The sequence below is a fragment of the Canis lupus genome, chromosome 23, assembly GCF_048164855.1.
Source record: "Canis lupus baileyi chromosome 23, mCanLup2.hap1, whole genome shotgun sequence".
In the NCBI taxonomy this organism is placed as follows: domain Eukaryota; kingdom Metazoa; phylum Chordata; class Mammalia; order Carnivora; family Canidae; genus Canis; species Canis lupus.
The window spans coordinates 32,966,634-32,988,740 of NC_132860.1; the positions used below are offsets into that span (position 1 = coordinate 32,966,634).

A 22,107-nucleotide genomic window follows, 5' to 3' on the forward strand; every position below is an offset into this window, starting at 1 on the left:
TGGATCATGGGATCTGGTGAGAGTCAAGATTTGGTAGGAGATCTTTACAACAAAGATGCCCAAAATACAAGATCTGATGCAGTAGTAGCAGCAGCAGTAGTAGCAGCAGCAGCAGCAGCAGCAGCAGCAGCAGCAGCATTTGCAAACTTGTTAGAAAGGCATGATCTCAGGTCATAGACCAAGACCTGAATCAGAAACTGAGATGGGGTCCAACCACCTATATTTGTTTTTTAAGATTTTATTTATTTATTTGAGTGAGAGCGAGAGAGAGCACAGGGAAGAGGGAGAGGGAGAAAGCAGGGACCCTGGGATCATGACCTGAGCCAAAGGCAGACCCTTCACCAACTAAGCCACTCAGGCACTCCACCCATCTGTATTTTTATGCGCCTTCCGGGTGATTCTGACATCCTGATGTAAGAGAACCATGGGTTACACTCAGTTTCTCCTAAGTTCCTACAAGGGGCCAGGGATGGTGTCAGATACAGGTTCAGAGAGATCAAAAGATGACACAGGGACTAATAAAAAGTGGATCTTGGTCACCATGAGCTGGCGGAAATAAGCCAAACAAATGAGAAAGGATGAGACAAGCGTAACACAAATAAGCGCTGAGTGGAAGGCAACATGCATGCAGAAGGGCAGAAGGGCAAGTTTAAGAAGTTCTTCTCAAAGACCTGGGGGGAGATTTGAAACTAGATCAATAGAGCAGAGTTATAAAATGTGGCATTTAATACTATAAAGACTTCTCTTCTGTATGCATTTTCTTCTTTCTTTCTAACAAAAAAAAACCTGCCCTTTTGCATTTTTGTTGTTGTTGCTGTTGTTGTTGTTAGCAATGTATCACAGGGAAAGACTAGATTTCATTTCCTAGTCACCTTATATCTAGAGACGGTCAATGAGACACAAAGGTGAACTGTTAGGTAGTTCACTGGGGAATCCTTGAATGGATACAGTTACAGAGTATGTAGATTATTACATTTGTGTCTCTCTTTCCTCTACTTTCTGCCTGACATGTATGTGATGACTAGAACTCCACCAACCACTCTGTGTCCTTGAGGATAAAAGTCTCTTGCTAAGAACTATGGATAGAAAGATAGAAAAAGTGGCATACCTGCTAAATTTGTGAGGTCAAAAACACTCTCTAGCCTATTCATCATCTGGACTTTTTTTTTTTTTAAACGTGAGACAATAAATTTGCACATTTTTAAGCCACTGTAATTGGGCCTCCATTACTACCAGTTAAAGACAATCCCTAACTCATAAGGTCAGGAAGATCATTCTAGACCTAGAGAACCGTGGAAGCAAATGTATGCTGTGAATGTGCATGGCATACTTGGAGAACAAGCTCAGGACAGCAGGACAGTGAGATGTGGAGAGCAATGCAGAAGGAGGTAAGGCAGGGCCAGCCTTCTGGGGCCGGCCAGAGGAGCAAACAGGAGGAATTTTCTTAGAAAGATGGAAGGTTCTTAGTATTCTAGTGTGTCTTTTTCTATAGAGACCTTTAACTCAGGGGGCCTCAAGATGACCCTCTCCTTGCTAGCATCTCATTCGTTCACCCATTCCACAGATCAGAACACGAGACACAATTTCACGCCATGTCCCCAAAGCCCATAAGTGACCAGATCTCAACAAATCATCTCTTAAAACTTGCCCATATGCCCCTTTACCCACTTCTGTCACCAGGACCCAAATCCCACTTCAATTCTCCAGTTAAAGTGCTGACAGCTTCTCTGTCATCTCCTTGTTGCCAAAATGAAGGCTTCCTCTCCATGCCCCTCACTGTAGCTGGAGTGACATCTAAAAAGGCAAAATTGATGCCAGCATGGCATAAAGCCTTGTTTGTACCTTTTCATTCCAAACAGTCCCCTGAGTGTTCTACAGGATTCAAATGGATGTTCAGGGGTGAAGAAAGAAATATTTGTGTGATTTAGCGATTTTTGGAAAATGCTGGAATTAAAGTAAATTAAACAGCTTTACTTTTTAGCAGATTTAATATGCTGATGTGCAACATGTCCCAGGACAAAGGCTTTTTCACAGTTACATGTCTTTGGCTCATGTCCTAAGGAGCACCTTGTGAGAACTGGGGATTGTAGTCCAACATCATGAAGGCCAGGCTCCATAGCCTCGGGGGCCTCTATAGTCTTGCCTCTGCTGGCACTGCCAAGCTCCTCCCAAGCCCCTACTAGGATCCTCAGCATACCGCAAAGCAAACTCACACTTGTCCTTTGATTCTGCTGTTCCTCTGCTTGAAATGTCCATCCTTCATCTTCATATGTTGAAACTCTTCCCTTGAAAGAACGAACCCAAAAATCATTTCCTGTAACAAAAATGTCCTAGATCCATACCTCACAGTTTCAAGCAGAAAATTGTAGCTCCCTCTTTTACACTTAAATATTATGTGTATCTTTACTAGACAATTGCTATATTTTTATTTTTTTTTCCTGTGGGTCACTGAGGCCTTTTTATTCTGCACATAAAACCACTGGGGATCTTGCCTGTGGACACCTTGAGATTATTATGTAGACAGACCTGGCTCCAGACCTGGCTTGTTGGAAGTGAGGTGAGAAAGCAATGATTTGGACCAATCACATGTTTACAGAGCTAGGGTTCCCAGAAGGGTTCCAGATGGTCAAGTCTGGCTTCTGTAGCAATTCTAAGGAAGCTTTGAGAACATCATGGGTTGGGGAGAGGGCAGCTAACTAGCACAGGGCCCTGCCACTTTGGGCTGGGGGCCTCGAGCTGCCCAGGAGAGCAGAGGTCTAACAGCCGACTCAGGACCACAGGGTAGGCCACCTGGACCTTACTTGGCAGGGGGTTTCTGAAGCTTCTGCCGGCGAACTTGGCCTTGCTACCCAGTTCCTCTTCAATTCTGAGGATCTGGTTGTCCTTGGCCAAGCGCTCGGATCTGCATGGTGCACCCGTCTTGATCTGCCCAGTGCAGAGTCCCACCACCAGGTCGGCGATGAAGGTATCTTCGATCTCCCTGGAGCAATGCGACACCATGACGCCCCACCCATTGGACTGGGCCAGCTTGCACGCCTCAAGAGACTCGGTCACAGAGCCAATCTGGTTCACTTTAAGCAGGAGGCAGTTGCACGATTTCTCGCCCACAGCCTCAGAAATCCGCTTCAGGTTGGTCACGGTGAGATCGTCCCCCACCACCTGGATTCCAGCGCTGGCAGTGAACTTCCCAGACATCCTGGTCAAAGGGGTCTTCGATAGACACCAGTGGGTAGCCCCTGATGAAGGACTTGTAGAGGTCAACCAGCCGGTCAGGAGTGATGTACCTTCTGGGGTCATCAGGGGACTTGAAGTCCAGGTCATACTTCCCAGACCTGAAGAACTCGGAAGCAGCTACATCCATGCGGTGACCACCTTATCGGTGTAGCCGGCCTTCCCGATGGCATTCTTCAGCAGTTCCAGAGCTTCTTTGTTCTCCAGGATATTAGGAGCAAATCCGCCTTCATCGCCCACATTGGTGGCATCTTTTCCGTATTTCTCCTTGATGACATTCTTCAGGTTGTGATAAACCGATGTGCATGTCCTCCTTGAAGTTAGCTGCACCAACGGGAAGGATCATGAACTCCTGCACGGCCAGCTTGTTGCCAGCATGGGAACCACCGTTGATGACATTGAAAGCCGGAACTGGCAGGATAACTTCAGAATTGCCAGCCAAGTCAGCAATGTGGTGGTACGGGGGCACCTCCTTCTCGACAGCCCCCGCCTTGCAGACAGCCAGGGACACTCCCAGAATAGCGTTTGCACCAAATTTAGATTTATTCTCTGTCCCGTCCATCTCGATCATCAGTTTGTCAATCTTTTCCTGCTCCACAACGTTCACTTTCTTGCTAGTCAGGGCAGGTGCAAGAGTTAGGTTTAGACTAGCATGCTTGCTTCTATGTTGAGAGTGGGGACATCTTGAAGCTGAGGATTGTTTATCATCTATTTATCCATCCAACCATCCATCCATCCATCTACCTACTTATCTTTCCATCCATCTATCAACAAAGATAGGTCTACCTAGTACTCAAATCAAACATTTTGAATTAAAAAAAAAAGTGGTGTACATGTTAATTTAACAAAAACCTATTTGTATTACAAATTCAGGTTATGGTGGAACTGTATCTATGTGTAATAGCTATCTATCAGTATATATTTATAAAATCAGTTTGTTTGTTTGTTTGTTTATATTATTTGGTCAATACTTTAAGCAAAAATGAAGGGGATAAAGTTTTTTATGGGACCAAAATATATCAATGTCCTCATCTCAATACTCAATTGTTTACTCAGCAACATGCTTACTTTAGATGTCGCATTCCTTGTGGTTAGGGGCTGTCATTTGCCCATGTTTGCACCTTTGTGCCCATCACTGTGTCTGGGGATAAAGGGCATTTATACAGTGCTGTTCTCTGGTCTTCTGAACTTAATCTTTCTTCCCTTCCTAAGCTATGTCTATAAGTCGAATTGTCTGGAATCCCTTTCCTGATATTATAGTCCAAATTCTCACTTTCTTTTCTTTAAAATAGATTTTATTTATTTATTCATGAGAGACAGACAGAGAGAGAGAGAGAGAGGCACAGAGACATAGGCAGAGGGAGAAGCAGGCTCCATGCAGGGAGCCTGACGTGGGACTCGATCCTGGGTCTCCAGGATCATGCCCTGGGCTGAAGGTGGCGCTAAACCGCTGAGCCACCTGGGCTGCCCCAAATTCCCACTTTCTGAGGGCTCTTTCTATGCACTACCATTTTTAAGTTGTATTTAGATTCCAGCTTTGCAATCTGATAAATACAAGAAGACGGTGGTAAAGACTTTGCTATAGACTAAATGTTTGCACTCCCCCATTCATATATTGAAATCTTTTCCCCCAATGTGATGGTACTTGGAGGGACCTTTGGGAGGGAATTGAGTTTAAATGAGAACATGAAGGGAGAATTCCTATGATGGGATTAATGCTCTTCTAAACAGAGGAAGAGACTGGAGAGCTCTCTTTGCATGCACACAGCAAGGAAAGGCCATGTAAAACATAACCAGGAAGGGGGGCTTCACCAAAAACCTGACCATGCTGGTACTTTGATCCCAGACTTCTAGCCCATAGAACCATAAGAAATAAATGTTCATTGTTTTAGACACCTAGTCTATGGTAATTGTGATAGTAGTCCAATTTATGAGTAGAACATGGATGTGTATATCTGTTGCAATTAGGTATTGAGAACATGCACAAGCCATCTACTTTAGCACTAACATCATACCAATTTTTAGAAAGGGTGTCCTGAAGTTCTACTGGGTCACTCTGTAAATAGCACCTGGAGTTTAAAAACTAGGGTGTAGAGAAGAAAGACATATAATTAACAAGCAGCATGCAATTATTTAATGGTATCATTTCTATAAAAATACATGTAAAAATTGATTCCCCCATCTGGACTGTAAATGCAAAGAAATGGGACTTTTATCCCCCTTTCTTCTAACTCTTCTATCCTTCGTAGTTTGTGCCATATTATGGTTTATAATCACTCATCAAACATTTTTAAGCTCCTACTATGCCCAGGCATGTGAGATCAACTTTATAGAACGAGTTGAATTGAAATGATTGAAATGAATGGGTTATTCCCTTTTTCCCATGATTTTTCTTCATGAAAAGCATGGAAATGAATTCACAGTCTAACTTCTACCCATCTTTCCTGCTCCCTGCTAAAATTATGCTACTATCCCCTTATGTCCCAAGCTGTGATCAATCTCTTCTTGCCTTATTCTTTAGCTGCATTTTATTTTTACTTATCTTAAGCACATATTACAGCACCTCTTGCACTCTTGCTTATTTTACTTACTGTTTTGGATGCCTCGTGTGCTCTGCCCATTGGTGTGGCCTAGAGGCACTCAGATGTGAGCCCAACAGTACCTTGTTAATCGGCAGGGGCATCTCTCACTTCTCCTGGGAGCTCCTGCAACACCTCTGGCACTCATGCATACGTAGCCTAGAAGCGTGAGGGAGCAACCACACCATGGGCATCCCTCAAGTAGTGGGGATTGGGAGCTGGTGGTCCATAATTCTGAGACACAGTCTATCATACATCTCAGAGGAGCATAGTGGATTTGAACTCCAGTTGCCCATAGATGTCCAACTTGGCACCATACATTCACATTAGCTTTTGCACCCTCCCTCTTTCACTCTTTTCAGTGTTCTTCTCATCTCTGAATCATTTCGCAAGTTAGCTACCTACCTACTGGCCCTTTCTCATGCCCTGAAGTATTGGTGGTGCTAGAGGAGAGAGGGGCACCTAGTCCAACACTCCTATCCATCTCATCTACCAGATTCTCAGCTCTCCAAACAAAGAAGCCACATTTCCTAATGTGTTACACATTCCCAGCCTCAGAGCCAGGTCTGGCACTGATTAGGTGCTCAAAATATCAGTTGAACTTATTGAACAAAACTTGTGAGGTCTGAAAGGGCAGAAAGAACACTCTTAATTCATTTGTTTATTTAACAAATATTTATCTGTGTTATTCTTATGCCAGGCACTGCTCTGGTGGCTACAGGCAGAGGTAACAAGCATAATCTCAGCCCTTAGAGGTTACATTCTAGTGAGAAGAGAAAACAAGCCAATGAATATGTAATATATGAAATGGTAAAAGATACTGTGGAAAAATAGATCAAGGATAGGTCAGCCAGTTAAGGGGGTAAGTAAAATTTTATACAGGGTTGGAGAAGGCTATATTGGGAAATTTTATCAGAGATATGAGGCCAGGGTTGGAGTAGATTTTATGGAGAGGAAGGAACTCAGTGCCCTGAATGAAAGGTAGCCCAAAGAGACCAGTATGGTTGAAACAGAATGAACAGGGACAGATGAGGATGGGATAGAGTATGACAAATGACACAGCAGAGAGCCTCACAGGCTTTATATAAGGCATTTGGGTTCGCTGTAAGAGAAATGGAAACCCACTAGAGAAATTTGGGCAGAAGACTGCATGATTAAATTTACATTTTAAGAAATTACTACATTGTGTTGAAAATAGACAGAAGGAGGCAAAATAGGAAGCAGTGAACCAGGTTAAGAGCCTCTTCCATTGATCAAAGCTAAAGATGATACTGTCTTGGTCCAGAGTGATAGAGATAAAGCTGGTGAGGAGCAAATATATTTTATAGATAGGAACACCATTAATGGCTGGTGGATTGGATGCAGAGTATGAGAGAAAGAGAAGAAGAATCAAGAATGACTTTAGAGATTTTGTTGATCTACTGGAAGGACAGAGTTGAAATTTTCTAAGAGGGGATAGACTGTGGAAAGAGACAGATTATGAAATGATGGAAATAAGAAGTTCAATGTTGGAGCTCTTAATTTTGGATATCTGTCAGACAGCTGAGTAGTGAGGTCAAATATGCAGTTGGGTGCACACACAAGTCTGAAGTTCAGAGGACATATCTGACCTGGAAATGTAAAAACCACAAAGTGCTGCAGGTAATATTTAAAACTCTTTAACTGAATGACATCACGTAGGGGTAACCGTGGATAAAAGTAGAGGAGATCTGAGACATGAGCCTCCAAACCTTCCAACATTCGGAGATGTAGGGGATGGTGATGAGCCAGCAAAGAAGAACATGAATGAAGAGAAGAAGAAAGATTGATGTCCTAACAAGAGGAGTGAAGGAAATGTTCCAAGGAACAGAGATTTATGGCCTGTGTCAAATGCTGTTGATAAAACAAGTAAGGCAAGGACCAAGGATTGACCTCTGGGTTTATCAACACTGCAGTTATCAGTGACACTGTTTGGATCTACTTTAATGGAAGAGTAGAGATGGATATCTGACTGAAATGAGTTCAGAGGGAATGAGAAGAGGAGACTAGTGACCACATCTAAATCATCTCTTTTTTTCTTGGGGTTGTAGCTACATTATATGTACTGAATTATGTGGATTATGAGTTATGTATGACTACACATTCATCTTGGAGACCAGGGGCTTCTCTCTGAGACAGCATATTTCCCTCCATCATTTTATGAACTGTAAAATAATCCAGAACCAAAAACTAATGCTTTTTTTTTTATCACCATCTCAATAATCATTCATTTGGTCCCCATTCTATTTTTAAAACAACCCTATAATGAAAGTGCTATTTGTATGCTCATTTTCATAGATAAGAAAACTCGCACACCAAGAGCTTAAGTAATTTGCCCAAAGTCACATAACCTAAAAGTACCACCACCTTCTAAGGGAAGGATGGACTTTTGGGGAAAGTTTGGGTTCCCACTTCTTGATTCCTTGGAGCTGCAGTTTCTCCTTCATCAGCTTTCTTCTGATAGCAGCCTCAGCAGTGGGAATGCTTTCATTAGAGATGAGGGGAATTTCTGAGCAGATCCCTGCAGAGATGAAAACCTTGGCTATCGCTACAAAATAAAAGGTACAGTGCATGCTCCTGCATCAGCCTGCTCCTGGGCTTCCTGTTGGTTGGCAAATAATTTTTTTCCCTGTCTTTCATCTTCACTTTTCTTTTAAAAACTGGAAAGAAAGCTTTCTTTAAGTAGAAAAAAAAAGTGGTAACTCTTTTATGAAGAATCTGTATGTATACATAATGTGTCATGGTAAAGTAAATACAGCAGCAAAGGGGAAAAAAAAAAACATTGAGGGGATGCAAAACACCTTGCTTTTTGAATTTGAATTCAAAATTGTGTGTCCCAGGAGATAATTTTTCTTTCCTTCTTGATTCACTGTTGTTACATACTGTGCTGTGTATGACTTGCCTTTTCACTGGCTCCATATCATCCTATGATAATAAATAATAAAATGGTCATTATTTTCAGGCATGTCCTGTCATATAGAATGGGATAAAACTTGGAGTCAGATTGGACTTAGATTTAAATTCCAGTTCAATTTTTTGCTCCTGTATCTCAGTGGCTTTTCCTTGGCCTATTATAATGAGCTACTTCTACAAAGTCAAATTAGGATAAAGAAGATAGTCTGTGTCATTCTGTCTCCTTACTACTTATTCCCATTGTCCTACCTCCCATTTCTCTCCTGGGCCACTGAAGTAGCCTCTGAATTATTTCCCCACATCTACTCATGTCCTCTTTCAATGAATTTTCCCCACAGTAGCCCACATAACTTTATAGAACACAAATTTCATCATGTTATTTTTCTGATTTAAAGATTTAAAGGTGCTCAATTGCACTAAAGAACATATGTCTTAAACTACTTATGTTTCTGCCCTTTCCCACCTCAACTACTAATCGTTTACCTTTCTTCCCATCTTCTTTTTAGGACTCTGCGTACACTGGGTATGTTGAATTTTCTGACTTCTCATGTTGTTCCATCTGCCTGGAAATCTCCCTGACACATTCTTTATTCATTAACTAGTCGATACTCATCTTGTAGAGCTCAACTCAAATTCACTTCCATAGGGTAATATTTTCATGCTCTCCTAGCTACTTCCAGGATAGGTCCATTTCCTCTGCTATATGCTCTCATAGAACCTGCACTTCTGCATAGCCCCTATTAAAACTAGGTTGCATATGTGTTATATAATAATTTATCTAACAACTGTAATCCCTGATAAAAAGTAATCTTTACAATTAAAAACTGTTGTTTCCTAGTACTTAGCTCCATGCCTGGTATTCAGTCAGCATTCAATATAAATTTGTTGAGGGAATGAATTCAAGATTCTCATTTTGCACAACTGTGTAATGGGGAATGACTTCTACCTTTCTAACTTGCAGGGGTCTATGGGGCTTGGAAAAACAATATACTCTTACGAGGTACACATTCTACTCACAATGATACATCCTTCTACACTGGAAATTACAACCTCCTTCTCTTGATAAAATAGGTTTTCATTGAGGTACATTTTCAATATTTACTTGTGTCCCCAGACCACAGTTGGGTGGACCTCAAACTGAGCCAATCACCAGAAGTTTGGACTTCAGCCTGTAAGATGTTAATTCATTCTAGACTTCTCTTTGAGGGATTCCTGAGTGGCTCAGTGGTTGAGCATCTGCCTTTGACTCCAGGTGTGATCCTGGGCTCCTGGGATCAAGTCCCACATCAGGCTCCTGCAGGGACCCTGCTTCTCCCTCTGCCTACATCTCTGTTTCTCTCTGTGCATCTCTCGTGAATAAATAAATAACATTTTTTTTTAAAAATAGACTTATCTGTGAGTGGAGGGATATATGAAAAACAAAAGGAGAAACAAAAAAACACAGAAAACAAAAACTCCACCACAAACTGCAACAATAGCAGCAACAAAAACCAAAGCTAAAATTGAAGAGGCAGAGAGTGGACATTATACAGGATTTGGAGCAGCTAGCAGAGAAAACTGATATGTGGAAAAATAAAACTGGTACAGATATGCAGAGAGAAGCTGAGACTGAATTAGAGAGGAAAGTCCCTAGGTTCCTTGTAACTTTCTCAACTTCTGGTTCTACTTCCTTTGTGACGCTTGGCTGCCTGCCTGTCCTTGAGCTGGTTCCACGAGATAGCTCTGTATCCGTTATGATAAGTTCTCCTCTTCCCTGCATAAGCCAGCTCGTTGGTGTCTATTGTTTGCAATGAAAGGATTCTAATGAAAAGAATATTTTAAAATACTGATAGAACACAGTAGACACTCTATAAATAACAATTAATATAATTATGCTTACCTCAAATGCCACTGCTCAAATGACACTTGTACTGGTTGACATTTATTGAATATCTGCTCCTTGACCTGTGCAATGGCTTTTTGCTACATCTCCAATTTTTGCAGAATATCTGTGAGGTGAAATGTTTGATGGCTTTCATATTGCATTTGACAATGTTCTATACGTACTTGTGTGTTTTCTTTTAAAGATTTTATTTATTTAAGATAGAGTACACAAGCATGAGCAGGGGAAGAGGGACAGAGGGACAAGCAGACTCCTCACTGAGCGAAGACCCCAATGTGGGCGCTCAATTCCAGGATCCTGAGATCATGACCTGAGCTGAAGTCAGATGCTTAATTGACTAAGCCGCTCAGGCATCCCTGTACCTCTGTCTTTTACCATAGGTAAACATGGCTGTGGGAGTGCCTCTACCATTATTTCTTATCACTGGCAACTGGAATAGCTCTTAGCCTATTAATATGCATGAAGCACATGTTTGTTGATTGAATAGCTGAATTGCCTTGTGTAAGTCTCTAAATCTCTCTGAGCTACCTTTTTCTTACTCTTAAATAGGGATTTATACCTGCCACACAGAATTAGAGTGAAAGCCAAGTGATGGATATGAAATCATCTGAAAACACTGAAATAAAATATCAATTGCTACTAGGACTCTTAGTACTTTGGCAGACCAGGTGCCATCAGTCCCATCTTACAAATGAGAACCCTGAGGCCAGATAGTTCAAAAGGCATGTCCAAAGTTAACAAGTGTTAAATATTAAATAGATAATTTTAAAAAATAACTCTATCTATCCTCCAATTTAAATACATCAAATATGGCTTAGGCAAAACAGATCTGAAGGCAAATTTCAAAAGTGGGAAAAGATCTATGTTAGTAAAGGCAGCATGTGTTAAGTCTGTGACATATAAACAGATAAAATGCAAGAGGATCTGAAGGAATGAGGTAAGCCAAAAACAGAGAAGGGAATCAACTCATAAGGCTGAGCTGTATCAGTACCACTACAGATGCCTCAGTTATGGGACTCCAGCTCATTGTATTATCACAAGACAAGCCACTGAGCGACAGGCCCTGGTTGGGTCTACCTTGAGGGATACTCTGGAAAGGAATGGGTAAATTTTACACACAGGGGAAATGATGCTGAAGAGGAAGGGGTGGACTTGGTTTCTTGAACCTGGGATATGAGGAACATTCTGGCTCCAAAGACCTACTCCATGGCCCACTAATCTGTTTTTAGCTAGTATAAATACATTATTTGATCTCATCTACCTGGTGGCCATTCACCAATCAATGATCATCCCTTCCTGAATATAATTATATTATCTCAAATTTAACATGACACATACATATTTCTTGGTTATCACCACCTCCCACAACATAAAACAAACATAACCCTCCTGCCACTGTAGTTAGCCCCATGTCAGTAGCTGATCTCCATATCTTTTAGTAAATAAGATCAAAGTTTTCCTTGATTTTATTTCTCTCATATCCACAATCAATCTATCAGCAGATCCTATTGATTTTTAAAATATGGCCTCATTCCAAAAATCTACTGCTACCACACTGGCCCATGACACCATCGGCTCTTGGCTATAGGCAACAGCCCTCTCTTCTGACTTCAATTTAAAATATAATAGCTAGATTTATCTTAAAGAGTTAGAGGACTCTCCTTCCCCTGTTGCTTTTTATTTCATTTAGAGAAAATGCCAAAAGTCTTACAATGCCTTACAAAACATGACACAACCTACTCAAATGCAGCCTACACATAAATACTGGAATTATATTTTAGGGCTCTATTTATTGTCTTGAAAGAATATTTTCAACCTACTTACTTTTATTTAAGGAATAAATTATGGAAACAGCAGAGAATTGTACCTAAGCACTGTACTCCAGTTGATAAAGTTTCTTCTACATGAGGTTGGGGGTTAACAGTTCTGAAACCATTCCGTGTGTATACTGGAGTTGAACAATTGAGAAAATGGACAGAAGAAAGTAAAAGTTGGGTTTTCCACCATTAGAGTGGGAGGGCAACAAATGAGCAAGAGGAGGAGTCTAGGAAGTCCTTTGTGGTAACAGATTAGAGTTGGGAACATCAGTGTGAACTCATGTTTAGCTTAATATAGCTAATACAGATGGTTATGTATAGAGATATTTACAAATATGTGTACACACATGGGTTACTATATAATTCCTTGCTCTATTAGCTGGGAGGGCCCAGAAGCGATGATATCCCAGTAGCAGCAGGCACGTATACTGCTCAAAAGTTAGTTTATAACATTATTCTCCAGTAAGGAAACCAGGGTCTTTAGGGAAAGGATCAATTCTAGGACTGGGGATAGAAATACACAAAACGAGCCTGGAGCATCTTGTAATGCCAGAGAGTAAGAAAGTGCTAAAACACATGCGTGCGCACACACATACACACACACTCACACACACACACTGATAGGAATAGATCAAAAGGTTACGGGAAACAAGTGACACAGTTTTTGATGGCCAAAGCTAAAACAATCTGAACAACAAAACTGAAATAAAGTAGCCCTGGATATATAAAATAAATATCCATAAGCACATACTAATATAAACAGTTGAGTAATGAGAAAGAAAAAATAAATCTGCCCAATACCAAATAATTCATGTGGATATTTTACCCTAATTTATGTGGAGCATATCTCTTTATTCTTTATCTGTCCAGGCTATGCAGTAGCCTGAAGACTACAGTATGGATCAGGGATGGGAGCAGTGGGGGAGGGTGAGTAACTTTACAAAAGAGAAACTTGACAAATACTGTTTCAACCAGGTGATCAAACTCAACATCAACAGTAATGAACCATGTTGTTAGTATGTATTCTGGATAGGATAGGAGGAAAATGGCATTTTACTTCTACGGTTCTCTCCTCAAAATCCATAACCCCAGTGTAATCATTAGAAAAAGAATTAGACAAATCCCAATTGAGGGACACTCCACAAAATACCTTTCCAGAACTCCTCAAAACTATCAAGGTTTCCCAACGTTTGAGAAACCTTTCAGCCGAAAGCAGCCTAAAGAAACGTGATGAATATAAACATAATGTATTTTAGATGGCATTCTGAAAAAGATAAACAGACAAAAAAGAGCCACATTAAGTCAACCTGAATAAAATATGGACTTCAGTTAATAATATGCCATACTGGTTCATTAATATTGTGGCAAATGCATCACACTAAAAATCAGATTTAATAATAGGGACTACTAAATGTGGGGTGTATAGGAATGTTCTGTACAATCTTTATAATTTTTTGTCACTCTAAAACTATGTCATTGATTATATGTAAATAGATATCTTAAAGAATGTTCTTGAAAATATTAACAATGATATGATTTGGGAAAACATTTTCTTAAATTATTTTTTATTCTATTTTGATGACTTTAAAATGTTATTGAAGTATATACTATTATATTGAAAAGCTTATCTATCATCTATCTATCAAATTCTTGGAGGCATCCTGCCACTTTATTCCTAAAGTGTATTTTTCTTTATTGTTAAGAAGAATCAATCCTTTCTTTCTTTGCAGAGAAGTATATAGGTATCACCAGAAAACTGTTTTTTTTTTTTTTTTTTTTTGGTCTGAAAACATGCCCCAACTTTAATTTTTTTTCTTTCTACTGGGACAGCTTCTAACAATCTGAAAGAGCTCATCAAAGTAATTGGTGAATCTTGATGACCAGAGCTTCCCATGCCAAGCATTTTCTCCCAAACTGGGTTATTTAGAGTCCAATGAGGCCAGGAATAAATATATAAAGCTAAGTAATTTGAGGAGATTGGAGAATTTTCAGAAAATGTCTTTGACTTGGAAGCATGAAATTACATGCACTACAGTAGAATGAAATCAAATCAATCAGCAGCTCAGAATCTCCTAGGCTCTACAATCAGCAGGGGTTCAGAAGGCTCTCACTAAGAAGGAAGCTGAGGTTTGGTAGAAAAGTCTCTGGAACTGGAATGCAAAGAGACTAAGCCCTTGTCCTCTGGGAGATCCAGCTTTGGCAGCTGACAATAGGTATAGCCAGGAAAATTCTGGTTGATCGGAGGAAAGGTAGAGGAGCTGGAATGATGGACTGTCCTAATGCCCAGCTCTACGCTGTACTTCCCTGCCAGAATAATTCAATGGATTCTCATTTCCTTTTGGATAAAACTCAACTCCTTAGGGTGGAATGTGATTTTCTTGAGTATCTCATTCTTACTTTCCTCTTGAGCCTATTTTTATTCCTTCCTCTATTATACCCTAGTTCAGTCTTATTAGCTAGAACTTTCATGTGAATTTCTTCACCATTTAGGCCCAGAACACTCAGAATGCCCATCTTCTGCCTTAACACCTGGGAAAAACTGAGATTTCACCTCCTCCAAAGCAATTTCCTCACAGCCTTCATTCTAGGAGAGGTGCCTACATCTGTGCTTTCACAACACATTGCACCATATCTCTTACAGCACATATGATATCAGGTTTCCTGGCCTCCCTTCCCACAAAACTGCAGATCTTTTTAAAATACTCTATCTTCTATCAGTTTCCTGAGTATATAAGAGAGTCCAGAACTTAGTAGGCACTCAAAAGCTTCTTGCGGAATGATGAATGGACAAATGAATGTGGCAGTTTACATTAAAATTTGGAACAGGTCATTTAGTTTCAAAATCCTTCAAGATGAGGATTTCAAACAGTCAAGATACTTTGCTGAAAGGCATCCACAAAAGCATGGAACACTGCAGCCTAAAATGAATGCAAAACCGAACTCTAAAGAAAAAACGAGCTGTTTCTAAAATGAAACTTATTGCAAATGCCAGTTTTTCTAATATTTTCTTACTATTTGAAAAAAAAAAAAAAGTCCCAAATGTATTAGGGAAGGAATGGAAGCAGAGGACATTCATAAACACTGTAAATCAGCCCCAGTCTCCCATAATCAGGCCTTTATCTGTCTAAGAGAATGTCTCTTGGAGTGCATCAGTAATTAGGGAGCTAATGGAAAATTACCAACCAACAAAATCTATGACCGTTCCGAGGACAATGGAATCACAGGCTGAGAGTACCACAGGTTTATTAAGAACAAATCATGCCCGAACATTTTGATAGCTTTTTTGATAGTGGCTGCCCAATTCCTGCCACACTTGCTCCATTGGCTCTACATTGCCTTTTAAATCAATTTAAAATGACTTCTTTTGAGTTGACCTTCAAGGTTATCCAATACTCAATTTATTACTTTATTTTTTCTCTTCTCTCCTCTCCTCCTAATTCTCCCCCGTTGGTCTCCTTTCTCTTCTTGGCTACCCTTCCTGGTTCCTTTTCTTTGATCATGTGCTCTGACTTTGTGTAGACTCTCAAGTGATTGTGACTTCACACATGGTACTTGCTCTACTCCAAAAAAGGCCTGTCCCCTCTCTCTAGACTACCTGGTGAAGTTCTACACACCCTTCAAAGCCTATCTCTAATGGCACTTTCTTCAGGAACCAATTCTCTTCAGGCCATTTTCCAACCACAGAGTAAATCTCTCACTCCTTGGTATTCTTTTATACATGCATCTTTTGCCAAATGACAATGTAACTTATTTTTTTTTACATGAATCCTTACCCTAGTAATCTGTGGGCATGCACACTAGAATGAGAATTCCACCATGGCAGGGATTTCTGCCTGTTGTGTTCACTCATGTGCCCAAGCACCAAGAACACACCCTCCCAAGCACACACTTTGGTAAATGCCTAAAGCAATCCATACAAGATAGTGTGTTATGTAACATCATAATACATGGTCTAAAATAAAGTAGCTGCTCAATAAATGACCATTTCCTTGATGCCATGGTGTATAAGGGAAGGAATGAAAAATAATAAACTGATTCAGATCTCTGAATAGCATTTACCACTTCTTATAATGCAACGTCCCTATCTATCCTCCTCTCTGGCCCCCCAAAAAATCCATGTGAATAATTACTGCTTCTAGGAAATATTTATGAACACTATTAGTTTCTTTCACTTTTCTGTTCAATGATTTACTAAACAGAATGAAAATAAAGAGCTGGCAGTTTTTGAGAGCTATGTAGCTAACTATTCAGATTACATGATTAATTTATTAATGAAGGGAAAGATACCGAAATAGGTATTATTTTAATTGTTTTTATTATTATTAATCTCATTTTACAGATGAGGAAACTAAGGCATAGAGAGGTTAAATATCTCATCCACAGACAGTTATTCATGGCAGAATTAAGGTTTGAACTTAGGCCATCTGGTGCCAAAGCACGGATTCATAAATTGAATTGAATGCATAGGTGAAGCCAATAGTCCTAATCTTATTAAGATTCTAAGTATGGGTCTCAATAGTAGTGTAGGTGGATTATCAGCCCTTCGAGCACTTGGGGGCTAGAATTTCTTGCTTGTTGGTAGTAATACGTTACTCAGAACTGTCCAGAATTTCATTGTTCCACCAACATTTGCTATTGTGGCTCTTCTACAAATTGACTTTACAAGTCACTCTGATCATGTTTTTCAGCTCTTCCATTAGGATTACTACTCTACAAAAACTCCCAGAAACCAGCTCACCTTGACAGTCTTTATTCCCCAGGGACTAAATTCTAGCAACTGGGTCTCTAGTAACTGCTTGTGATCCAGTTCCAAGCCAGGCAGGTTACCCAGAACTTCCGTTGACTCTACTATGTTGAAGATCAAGATGGGGCTTCTTTGGGATGGGGCGCTGGCCTAGCTCAAGCCTTTGCTTGATGAGCTCTTTTGACACAAACATTTGGCTTGCTGGTCCCACCATACTTCCCCATGATTGCCTCTGTTTGGATTCCACTTGACTGTACTCATCCTCTTGTACCACAATTCCTGCACGGGAAAGCTCAGGGTATGGAAGAGCTGAGCCCACTACAATAAAAACCTTTATACCATCCACCTCAAACTATGCATTATTGTTTTTATTTTTAAAGATTGTATTTATTTATTCATGAGAGACACAAAGAGGGAGAGAGGCAGAGATGCAGGCAGAGGGAGAAGCAGGCTTCATGCAAGGAGCCAGATATGGGACTCGATCCCAAGTCTCCAGGATCATGCCCTGGGCTAAAGGCAGCGCTAAACTGCTGAGCCACCCAAGCTGCCCTTATTGTTTTTTTTTTTTTTTTTTTTTTTTTAATGGAATCATAGACTGTCAGTGTTAGAAGAAAATATCTTTCATTTTACAAAAAGAGGACTCAGGTTGGTAGCTTTGGGGGTTGGTAGGATATTCAACCAATGTGGCATGCCCATGGTTCCCCAAGAAGTTAGTTGTAACCATAACTAGAAATGAGAGTGCCTGATGCAGCCTTTGATTCAGCAGTGTGGTCTCACTAGCAGACTGTTATCTTGTTCTCAACCTCTATACACACTAGCTTAAAGAACTCCCGCCACAAAGAAAGAAGGTTATGATGTCATTTTTGTGTAGTTATGTTAATATCATTTATTCCAAAGTGGTTTTGCTTTTACATAAGTGAGTACATACATGAGTGAGGAAGAGTACAGGATGAAATGACATAGGTCTGAATTCAAAGGTCGACTCTCACTTATTTAGTGGGAAGGATAACAGCACCTATTAATGGGCAGGTTTTAAGATTTAACACGTTCCAAAGTATGTGGCATAACATCTGCAACTTATTAACTGTTAAATAGAAGCTGGTAGTAATATTGTCACATACATATTTTACCCTAACCATTAACCTATAAGGTAGCTTGAGAAAATAAGTTTCTCTCCATATTACAGACCAGAAAGCACATGCATTATGCTTATATAACACTTTACAAGTGTATATGGAGGTTTTACACATGGGTGTCCTTAGATACTATTCAAAAGCTCCGCAGGAAAAAAAAAAGAAAGCTCCACAGAGTCAAATGTATTATTCCCATTGTAAGGATGTCAATAATAAGTGAAGTAATAAGGTTGTTTAGTAAGTACTAAAATGTAAACTCTGTGAAGACAGGGACTTTAATTGTGTGTGTGCGTGTATTTTATTTCCATTACATACAAGACTGCCTAGCATGTAGTAAGAACTAAGAAATATTTGTTTTCAGATTTTATTTATTTATTCATGAGAGACACACACACACACACACACACACAGAAAGAGAGAGAGAGAGACACAGAGAGAGGCAGAGACACAGGCAGAGGGAGAAGCAGGCTCCATGCAGGGAACCTGATGTGGGACTCGATCCCGGGACTCCAGGATCATGCCCTGGGCTGACAACAGGCACTAAACCACTGAGCCACCCAGGCGTTCCACTAAGAAATATTTATTGAATAAAAGGGCAAAGTAATAAAATTATTCTCAAACAATACTGAGCGTTGCATGATCATAAAGATTTGTCACTGCCTGTGATCTGCCCTCAGTATTCTTTCTTGAACAGTTTTCTCCCAGTGATGTTGCAAATTACTGAGGGATTCCTTTATCCAAAAGCAATGTCTATAATTTTTAATTTGCTCTAATAAATTTTTGGCCTTTAACAGATGCATGACAACTATACTCTACTGTGTTGTGAATTCCAATTATATATAAGACAGATGCCTGCTCTTTCTCATAGAGCTCACCTTTGTGAACTTTCTTTGTAAATTACATTTCAGATTCATAAGTGGACATTTTTACTCTCTCTGTGTGTGTTTAAATCATTCAGTGAATTACATGCTACTTAGACTTCTGAGTTGGAGTGTATAGCAAAATGGATACGTATTCAAATATATTTAACACAATTTTTTAGCTCTATTATGTGATGATCATAAAGGAAGTAAAAAACAATAATAAAATTTGGATTTTGTCATTTGTTGACAACTACCAAATGTAAGCCATTTATTGCCCAGGAAGCCAATTTCATTAGATGAGGCTCCATGTAAAGATCATTTAACCATATATTTAAGATTAAATCCTGGCTCCACCATCATCACTGATTGTGTGATCTTGAGCAAGTTACTTAGCTTGTTTTCCTTTGTTCATATGAAAATTTAAAATTATGATAATGGTGTTTACTATACCAGTCAATGCCTGACTCCTTTTATTTATAAAATTGTTTAATATTAACAAGTCTGAGGTAGATATTGTTTCCTTCCTAATTTGCAGGTCTGCTTCACATGTAGAATTAAATATTAAGTATATATGGAAGAGGCTATGTAATCAAAGATGTTATACATTATTAGATTTAATAGCTTCTTTGTAACATTTACATGGGCTATGACAATTTTAATACAAAATAATTTAATACAAAATAATCATGATAAACATGATTTAAGTTCAGATGTTACAACTTACTACCTTTTTCAAACACACATTATAAAATAATCCCTACAATAAGTCTAGTTACCTTCTGTCACCATATACGGCTTATTATCTTTGATCGTATACAATATACTTTCCAAATCTCAGATTTCTCATCTCTAAAGTGAGCATGACATAGTGCTTACTCGTAACAGTATTTTGATTATTTAAAGGGATAATGCGTAATGCCTGACATATTTGCTCAGTAATTGTTAGTTATAATGATGACAGGCATAATGGCGAAGATGAATACATTCACTGGGAAAATACAGTAGAATATTTGAGATGATGATAACAGCTCCTTAATTTACTTGCTGGATACTAAGGCAGTTTTTGGGTACATGTCCCACTATCCTTAACTACAGTACTAGTAGGTATTTAAACTGGGCTCTACATGCATTTCTACTTGCCCCAAATTCCGTCATGTCTATTTTTATTTTATTTTACATTAGATCCTTGAAGGCTAGCAAGGTTAAGTGTCTTATTGATGTAATACATATATATATATATATATATATATATATATATATATATATATATATAAGACTGTTTAAATTACAAGCTTCTAAATTTCAAGACAGCTCAAATATTCACTGGAACGCCTGCAAATGAAGAAATTATCAAATACTCAGTGCACTAATGATAAAAGAGGAAGATTTGTTCAAGACATAAAGCAGCCACATCTTCAACATTTAAAAAAGATGTAATAATCTGTAACTGGAGCGAGAAACTAGAGATATCTAGCCTATCTTCTTTTGGAAGTCTTACAGGAATGTCAGAATATAGCTCATCATCTTCCCACCCAAACTCACCTATCTTCCTGTGTTTTGCACCTCAATAAGTGATTCTCATGAATTCAAACAGAAATGCTGGTATCCTGTGTGATCCCTGCCTCTCTCTCATGCCTCAATTCTGAGCAGCCACTATGTGCCTCCTTCTCAGACATATTTGCTTCTCTCCATTCTCATCACTACTTTCCTCATTGTGGCTGTTATTGTTTCTCTCCCATACCATTGCAGCAGCATCTTAACTGAACAGTATCCCTTCTAGTCTATTTAACATCCTATAACAACAAAAAAGCAAATCTTATCAAGCCATTCCCTTTAAAATTCTTCAATGATTTCTACTATTCCTAATAATACAGCAAACTCACCAATATGGTTCATCTCAGGCCATATGAAACTTCTTCCTTCTCACTTTCTTTCCTCTTCAAACACAACATTCTAGCCACATTGAGTAGCTTCCAATTCTTCAAAAGTGCCAATACTCCCTTTCTTTCTCTGAATCTATGAACCTTGTCTTCAGTGTTCTCCTCATCTTCTCCAGTAAGCTAATTCCTGCCCAACCTTCGAGTATCATTTTAGGTATCACTCTCTAAGACATCTTCTTCAAGCCTTCAGCCAGATGCTGGGGCTCACTTCTTGTCTCCACAGCACTGTTTCTGCACTTTCATCATAGCTCTTAAGTCATCAAAATGTAGTGTCCTTTCTTTTCTGTATTTCCCACTAGACACAGTTCTTTGAGGACAGATTCTGTGCCTCATCTGCTTATTATTGCAACCACAGGATCCCTCTCAAAACAAGGAACAGATCAGCCATTCAAGACAGATTTGTAAATGCATGCAGGTATACAAAAAGTGATAGATTACAGGACGGAAAGGAATCATGAATAAAAATAAAGTTGTATAAAGGGGTAATATGGGAGCAATTATAGATAAAATAAAATGGTCAAGGAAGAAAATTTTAAGGTGTCATTTGAGCAGAGATCTCAGAAGGAAAAAGTGAGATATGTGGGGATCTGGGGATAGAGCTGTTCAGGAAGAAAAGATTAAGCAGAGTTTGTGGGGCTGGAAAGAACAGAGGGAATACTGGTATAACGGGGGAGCAGTGAACAGAGGTGAGAGTGATAGCCAGTAGGGTTAGATCATGCACCAATTTGTAGGCCTAGATATGAATTTTGATTTTATTCTAAGGGCATAAGAAAAACAATTGGAGGGTTTTAAGTAGAAAATGTCAAGATAGAACCTAATATTTAATTCTTGAATATGCATTACAATAAAGCACATTGGAAAAGTATTCTGAGATATCTAAGTGAAGGCATTTGAAATGAATGACATTTACAAAGACTAAAGATATAAAGTCACAGATTGTTTTACATATAAATAATTTGATCCAAAGGAAGCTGATTATTTTACCAA

The 22,107-nt window shown here is 39.3% G+C and overlaps 1 protein-coding gene and 1 pseudogene across 2 annotated transcripts in view; both read right to left on the reverse strand.

The window, feature by feature from the left end:
- TENM4 (teneurin transmembrane protein 4) overlaps window positions 1-22,107 on the reverse strand; it is a 2,813,748-nt gene that overhangs the window by 1,466,763 nt on the left and 1,324,878 nt on the right. The gene's annotated exons all lie outside the window — the stretch shown is intronic.
- Window positions 2,424-3,864, reverse strand: LOC140615068 (alpha-enolase pseudogene; annotated as a pseudogene).